Source organism: Balaenoptera borealis (assembly GCF_965194805.1).
Source record: "Balaenoptera borealis genome assembly, chromosome: 6".
Taxonomy (NCBI): Eukaryota; Metazoa; Chordata; class Mammalia; order Artiodactyla; family Balaenopteridae; genus Balaenoptera; species Balaenoptera borealis.
In genome coordinates this window covers 135,455,728-135,463,088 of record NC_138863.1, presented here as the reverse complement: position 1 = coordinate 135,463,088, position 7,361 = coordinate 135,455,728, and the positions used below count along the sequence as shown (strand labels likewise).

Genomic DNA, 7,361 nt, shown 5'->3' with positions numbered 1-7,361 from the left:
AAACTTAGGTTTGGGATACTCAATTAGTGAAGAATCTAAACAGAGTTTGGGCTTGGAGCAGTAAATTAAAGAAGTACCAAGTGTTGTTCATATAGGCTTCTGCACCTTTCACATGAGAGACTTATTTCCTGCTTTCAAGGAGATAGAGAGTCAGAGTGTCCCTCTTGCATCAGCCATTTATTAAGGAACTGTAATTCAAAATAATTGATATGCCATTGTGGAGCACCCCTCCCTGAGACCCAACAATACACAGAGGTGGGAATACATGCATATATTTCCTTGCATTATCAGCTGAGCACTTTCAGCTCCTATATGTAACTTTTTCATAACATTCTCTAGTAAAAGGAACCAGAGCTCTTTGAAATTATGGCTGACACTAGGACTGACACAGTAAATATATGAGCCAGGACAATCTTGAATCTTATATCAGAAAATAAGGAAGTATCAAGAAAAAAAAATCCACAGAGTGGAATGGTGTCAAAGGAAAACAGGAGCCAATGGAAAGAGCTCTCAATAGCCAAAGTAGGAATGAACTTAGCAACAAAATCTGGACTGCTGGATTATAACAAAAAGTTAAAAAAAACAAAGAAAACAAACAAAAAAACCTGTCCACAGGTGTCCATGCTGGTAAAAATAAGTAACTGCATAGGGTTTTGTTTGTTTGTTTGTTTTCATCAATAAGGTTGAATAGAAATCTCCTATGTGGAAGTCCCAATAATTGATGTGGACACTCAGCCATCCATGGATTGTGGAGGTGGAGATAACTCCTGTCTCCATAAGTGCTGCTTCCCAAAGTAGCTTCCTCCTGAAGAAGACACTCAGTACGGAAGTGGGAAAAACTTAACTTCATTGTGGGGAAATCTGACAAACTACCTCAGCCAGGTGACCAAAGTTAATAGTAACAGTGATAAGTTGCCCTGAGAGCCTGTTCCCTTGATATAAAGTGATGAGAAAGCACTTTACCTCTGTGATCTGCTTACTCAAAACGCATAACTCAAGCCTAATCCTGAGAAAAACACCAAGTAAATTCCAATGCGGGACAGTCAACAAAGTATCTGACCAGTACTCCTCACCAATGTCAAAGTCATAGAAACAAGGACAGTCTGAGAAACTGTGAAAGCCCAGAAGAGCCTAAACAGACATGATGACTAAATGTCACATGATACACTGGATGGCATCCTGGAAGAGAAAAACTTAGAATGAAGGAAACCCAAATGAAATATGGATGTCAGTTAATAAGTGACAATTCAGATGAAAACTAGAATGAGAAACCTATTGCATCACACTAGAAATCTAGAGGAAATGGGTAACTTCCCAGTAAAAACACACATTAACAAAACGGAACATAACAAAGGAAAATACAAACACAACAGTTAAGCCACCAAAAGACCTCTTCCCCCTTTTGCTTGTCCTTCCATTGTTCCGGGATTTCGCTCTCCTGGGACAGGGAAGGAACAGAGACACAGCAGTCTGGCAGTTCCCCTAAGTTCGGACCCTGCTCAGTGTCTTCATCTCTCCCAGCCATGCCCCATCCAGTAGGGCACCCAAGGGAGTCTCAGGGATTATTCGTTCTGATGTATCAGCTATGACTTTTTTGATTCCAATGGACTGGACACACCTACTAAAGTAAAATAAAACATTATTTTTAAACGATAGAAATAAATTAATAACTGCAAGAGACAGGTTTAAGAGTGGATTTGGACCTGGCAGTTCTGGTGGCTCACTCTCTTGCAGTGTGATCTGGTCTCCCTCCAATCCTTTGTGCTGCTAAATGCCTTTGGGTGGCCCCATGCACAGGAACACTCTCTCTCACTGCATCCAGGGCTTCCAGAAACTGCAGGCGACACCCACTCAATGTCCATTTTAACAGAAAAGAAGAGGTTCAGTTAAGGTCAGGGGCTGTGGTCACCCATCCAGGGCTCTTGCTGTCCTCCCTTGATGGCAGGAAGCTCTTCCACTAGCTAAAATAGCAACTTTGCTGTTGGTGGTAAACTCAAGACTCTTGCTTTGGGCATTGGGGCCTCACATCAGAGGCTGGCCCTGATTGCCAGTGTACCTCAAAAGGCACACAGACTTCATTCGTGTCCCTGGGAGGTGGGAGCCCAGGAGTCACACCTGCCCTCTGACTATATTAATCACCCACCTCCACAGAACACATTTGCTCATTTCCCAGTCTCTGCTCTCTCCTTTACAGAGAACAGAAACCAAACGGTAGGTGGTAAGGAAACTGTTACTCAGCGGAGCAGTGTCTCAAGGATGATTCTATACCGTGGAATCCACAGTTGGCTGGCTTTCCGGAGGCCGCAGGGACTGGGCCCGGATGCACGTGGCTCCTGGAGACCACGTGGCCTCAGAGTGAAAACACCAGCTGGGAAGCCACTTGCTCCCATACCTTTGATTTTTAATGAGTATGAATGTCAAAGGTTTGCAACAACCCGAAGGCCAGAGGATTGCAGGGCCACGGTCTGCTGTATGCTGCTTGTGGCCAGGGCCACACTCAATGTCTGGAGGGTTACGTCCTCTCGGAAGGCTGAGAGGCTATGAGGGAGGAGGCCCTTTTCTCAATCACATGGATGTAGGGAACTGAAACATCCCAAGGGGCCGTCTACGCTGCCCAGGTAGCTGTTCAATTGCCCAGCAGCAAAGTCAGCACAGCGATTGGCCACAGGGGCTTGACAGGGCCCAGGCAGGCCTAAGCTGGAGGACCACAGATGCCTGCCTGGATGGTCAGGGATCAAGGGATATTCTGAGATTTTATTATCTACTACTGCCCACTCAAATGGGACGAAGGATGCAGCCAGTCCTGAAGGGCACCGCCAGCCCTCAAGAAGGCAGCATATGGGGGCTGGCAGCGCTACAGCCTTGCATGCGTGCCAACATGTCCCACTGAGCGCACTGCGTGTCAGGGCTGGGCTGGAACCTGGGTCCGGCCCCACCCTCCCCATGTTGGCGGCGGCGGACCTTCCTGACTTCTGAGGCCCTCCACAACCACAGACTGAGGTTAAGTTGGAGATGAAACAGCCAGCAACCAGAGCAGACATTTCATTCATCTTCTTTAAAGTCCAGGATGCGGAGAGGAAGCAGAGGCAGAGCAGAAAACCAACAGTCCAGCTCGACCCCGCGTCACTTGTACCAGGTGAGTCCCGTCCATCGTGCAGGCTCAGATAGAAGAGAGAGGGGAAGGCGAAGCAGGCCCATTAGACCGTGAACACTAGGTGTGTAAAGTATGAGTACTTTCTGGTTTTCTTTATATTTACAGGAATTTCTATTTTTCAATCATTAAGATACACTATTAGTAAAATAAAAAGATTAAAATTGTGTACACCTTTTCACATGCCCCTCACTAAATGTGAATTCTCTAGAAGGTACACATCTTCTGAAATCTCTTCTTACAAGAGTCACGGATTTACTTACTAAAAGCTGGCTGGAATCAACACAGGTGACTTTGCAGTTTTAGGATTGCCTGGGTCCGTGGCTTGCCGGGCTGCAGTTCCTACTTTCCAGCTCTGTAAGATGCAGGTGGAGAAGCAAGGGTGAGACCTGTCTCTCTATGAGCTGTTCAGCTAGGACTCTGAGGTACCTACCTTGTGCAGCACGTGGTAGCAGAAGCACGGGTCACAGCAGGAACAGAGTACTTGGTCTCGGCCCTTAGATGACCCAGAGTGGACATTACATACTCAGCCAACAACCAGAAAAGAGAGTCCCTTTATTAAAAAAAAGAAAAAAAAAGACTTTCAGCCAGCACCTGGGGTTCACCCAGGCCCGCTCTGACCTTCTGTTCCCCCTCTAATACAGGCCAACAAGATAGCTCTCGGCAAAACTGTGTCCCCACTGACCTCCCACCCACCTCAGTCAGGTCTTGCTGAACCCAGAGCACCAGGAATGCTGACCATCCTTGCAGTTTGGGGCCCCAAGGCTATAAGCTCACCCCAGTGGGCCAGCTCTCTGGGGTCCTTCCGGCACACTCCCGAGGGGAGTGATGGGGACGCAGCTGGAATCTGAGTCGCACAGTCTGCTCATTTCACCTTCACTCGTTACGAAAAAGGTCTTTACCCATGAAACATTCACCCCACTTTTGGTCCTTTAAAAAAACAAATTTTCTTAGGAACTATTACACCAAAGTATCTTCCGGAAAGCAAACGTTCAGCAATAAGATTTACTTCAGTACAATTTCATTTTATGTACATACAAGTGTACTTAAAGAGGACCATGTATAAAATGAGATGCCTAGTTTGCCATTTCTTTGAAGTCTGAGGCACCTGAGGTTTATGATTGTTCCTTTCATAGAGTACTGTATTCCTGCCTTTATCTCCAGACCCAAGGATGGGGAACAAAGGTGAAACAGGTCTGCACACTGCAAAATGTCTTCAGAAATCTGCAAACCCAGCTTCTTACAGGAGTTAAAGGTTAAGGACCAGGACAATGAAAGGGTGTGTGGGGGAAGGAATAGCAAGTAACCAAAACAAGGTGTCTGCGACCAGCCCACCTTCTCTGTCAGGAGCTGCACCTGGAGCTGGTCTCTGCGTTTGGGCAGCCCTTGTGCTTCACAGAAGCAGTGCTGAGCCAGGGCGGAGCAGCTGGCCACAGGCACCACCTGCCAAGTACCCACTCTCAGTCCTGAGCTAAGCTTAAACCATAATTACATTTATTTGCTTATTTACTGTGACAGGCAACGTGCTCAGTACTTGGAGTGACTATATTCCCCCCCATTTTATTCTTTTAAACCACTTTATGAAGGTATCATTGACATACAGAAAGCTGTACATGATTAATACATGCAACTTTGTGAGTATGGAGACAGATTACACCCATGAAACCATCACCACAATCTACACCGTAAACATATGTGTCATTCCAAAGGTGTCTTCCCGACCTATTCATTCCTTTATTTATTATTATTCCTATTATCATCATTCTTTGTGTGTATGGTAAGAACACTTAAGATAGGAGCCATCCTCAGTAAATTTTAAGCACACAATACAGTATTGTTAACTACAGGCACCATATTTGAGGTATACAGCAGAACTCCAGAACTTGTTCATCTGGCATAACTGAAACTTTGTGCCCTTGGACTAGCACCTCCCAATTTCTCAGGGACTCAGAAGGGGTGACCTGTTGCCTCGGGCCTTGACAGCTGGGAGGAGGCAGAACCTTGGCGTCTTCCTGCTCTGTCCAGACCTGCGCGCGGTCTGCAAATGCTCTGCCCCTGGCCGCAGCCCCTTGCTCACACGCCCTGCTGTAAAACCCCAAGTTTGGACCCCAGGCCACCTATGCATGAGTGGCAGAAACCCTTCCCCAGGGACCTCCCTCTGCCTCCTTTTTCTAGTCTTCTCCCTCCCTCCCTCCCATGCCTCTCCTTGCTCCCCCGTGAAGAAGGAGCTGGTGGAGAAAAGCGAAGCCCAGCGGCTACAATGACACACACACACACACACACACACACACACACACGTGCACACACACACACACGCGTGCGCGCGCGCACACACACACACACACACACACACACACACACACACACACACACACACACACACTGCTCCCTGCGGTGACGGCTGCTCTGAGTGGTCGGTGCGTTCACACATTAAGCCTCATGACGACCTCGGGAGGGCAGTCCTCACTGTTCCCCCATTTCACAGATGAGGGCCCGAGGCAGAGGACAGCAGTAGCGCATCCACCCTCACACAGGATGAGGCCCAGACGCCCCTAACCTGTGGCTCACCTGGCTCCAGCCACAGCCGCCTCGGGTTCTCGCAGACTCTGCTGGGTCTTTTCCACAAATCCCTTCGACACCTACAGGCTCTTAACTAATCTACGAGGGCAAGTTACTCAAGTTCGTCTGAAAAACACCCCCCCCGCAGGTTTCTAACCAGCTATGAGCACGGGAAAAACTGCAGACAGATGGGAGAGCCCAGGTTACAGAAGAGGTTGAAGCAGCTGCTTCGTTGGCACAGTAGGAGAAGGGAGAGCTTGGCAAGGAAAAGAAGGTGCGTGGCTGGGAAGGAGGGGCGTGTGGACCCTCTCAAATCCCCGTCCTCCACTCAAGCACAGACTTGGACCAAGCCCAAAGCAATGTGAGGACTCTGCAGTCAACAGGTTGAAGAAGGCGTACACCCTAGACCAAGGCCAAGTGCCAGCCAATGTCTTCAGAAGGGAAGAAAAATATAAAGTAGGCGGCTCTGCTTGGAGTCTTTGAGATTGAGCTGCGAGGGGCAGACCCCAGCATCATGCCACTCCAGCACATGTTCATGCCCAGAGGTACCTTCTCCACGGGGAACTGTGGACATTTGTAGAACATATCTGCCCTTTTTCTCCACAGAAGAAGAACCTGAGAGTCAGAGAACTGAGGTATCCCATGGAGGAGCACACACCGTTTACAGGTTGTAAATAGCTTCAGGAGGTCACCACTGCTGACCAAGCCCCAGCTGCATGCGCATTTAGGCACACAGGTGGGTCAAGAGTCAGGCAGGGTCCTTTTGCAAAGCTGCCTCGCTAAGCTTCCACTCTAATAAGGTTTTGGTTACAGAAATGCATACGCATGGCAGAAGTTTTTAAAATGCAGAAGATAACTGAGAAGTAAAAATTCCCTGTGATTCCCTCCCAAGAGATATTACCGCCACTAACCTACTGATCCATCCATCTCCTTTCAGCCTCAGGCTGAGCCCCTCTGACCTGGATGTCAGTCTGGCGTGGACACCACACCCCGCACGACTTCTCGATGTCCAGTGCGGAGTGGCCAGCGTGCTGGGGCTTGGGGATGGGGTGGTCTGCGCCTGGGAGAGCCCTCTGAAGAGGGCAGCTCTGAAAGGCCCAGGCCGCGGGGCACGGTGTGAGGCTGTGTCTTGGTCACACCTCTGCTGCTGACCAGCGGGTCCTGGAGCCTCGCGACTCAGGAGTGCTCCGCACAGCAGCCGCCACCTCGCTACTAATCGGCCTGATTCGTCTCTTTCTACCCCAAATACCACCCTGTGCATTACCAGTGCCGCCAAGACCACGCCTGCTAGCGCCAAATCCAGCAATCCCCCCTCCTGGCTTTGCAGACCCTGCTCTACAACAGCGGGGAGCGTGGGGGCGAAGCGCACTCTGAGTGCACAGAATTCGGGGAGCTAACGAGGCCCTCAGGCCCCGACCCCTAAAGACAGGGCACCAGGTCACTCACCAGCAGCGGACAGCAAAAGGCCCTTAAATCGGAGCAAGCTACAGGAGAGGACCATCGCCCCCTTGTGGGCAGGAAGGGGGTTGGGCTGTCTCCTGAGCTTCTCCTGGAGGCCAGCATTGCCACGTGCATAGGTTTCTCACCCTCAGCACTGCTGACATTCTGGGCTGAATCGCTCCCTGTGGTGGGCTTTGTCCTGGGCATTGCA

At 49.4% G+C, this 7,361-nt stretch overlaps 1 long non-coding RNA gene across 5 annotated transcripts; it reads right to left on the bottom strand.

The window, feature by feature from the left end:
* Positions 1-825: 825 nt before the first annotated feature.
* On the bottom strand, positions 826-6,016 carry LOC309630677. 5 transcript variants are annotated; one of them, XR_014245879.1, is made up of 4 exons: positions 3,848-4,709; positions 3,415-3,704; positions 1,704-3,159; positions 826-1,618 (listed from the first exon to the last, which is right to left on the bottom strand). It is a non-coding gene; the product is annotated as an uncharacterized lncRNA (long non-coding RNA). The 5 variants fall into 5 exon arrangements; XR_014245878.1 differs by lacking the exon at positions 826-1,618 and adding an exon at positions 5,720-6,016 and having other exon boundaries at positions 1,623-3,159; positions 3,848-4,081; XR_014245880.1 differs by lacking the exon at positions 826-1,618 and having other exon boundaries at positions 1,623-3,159.
* Between the last annotated feature and the right edge of the window lie 1,345 nt (positions 6,017-7,361).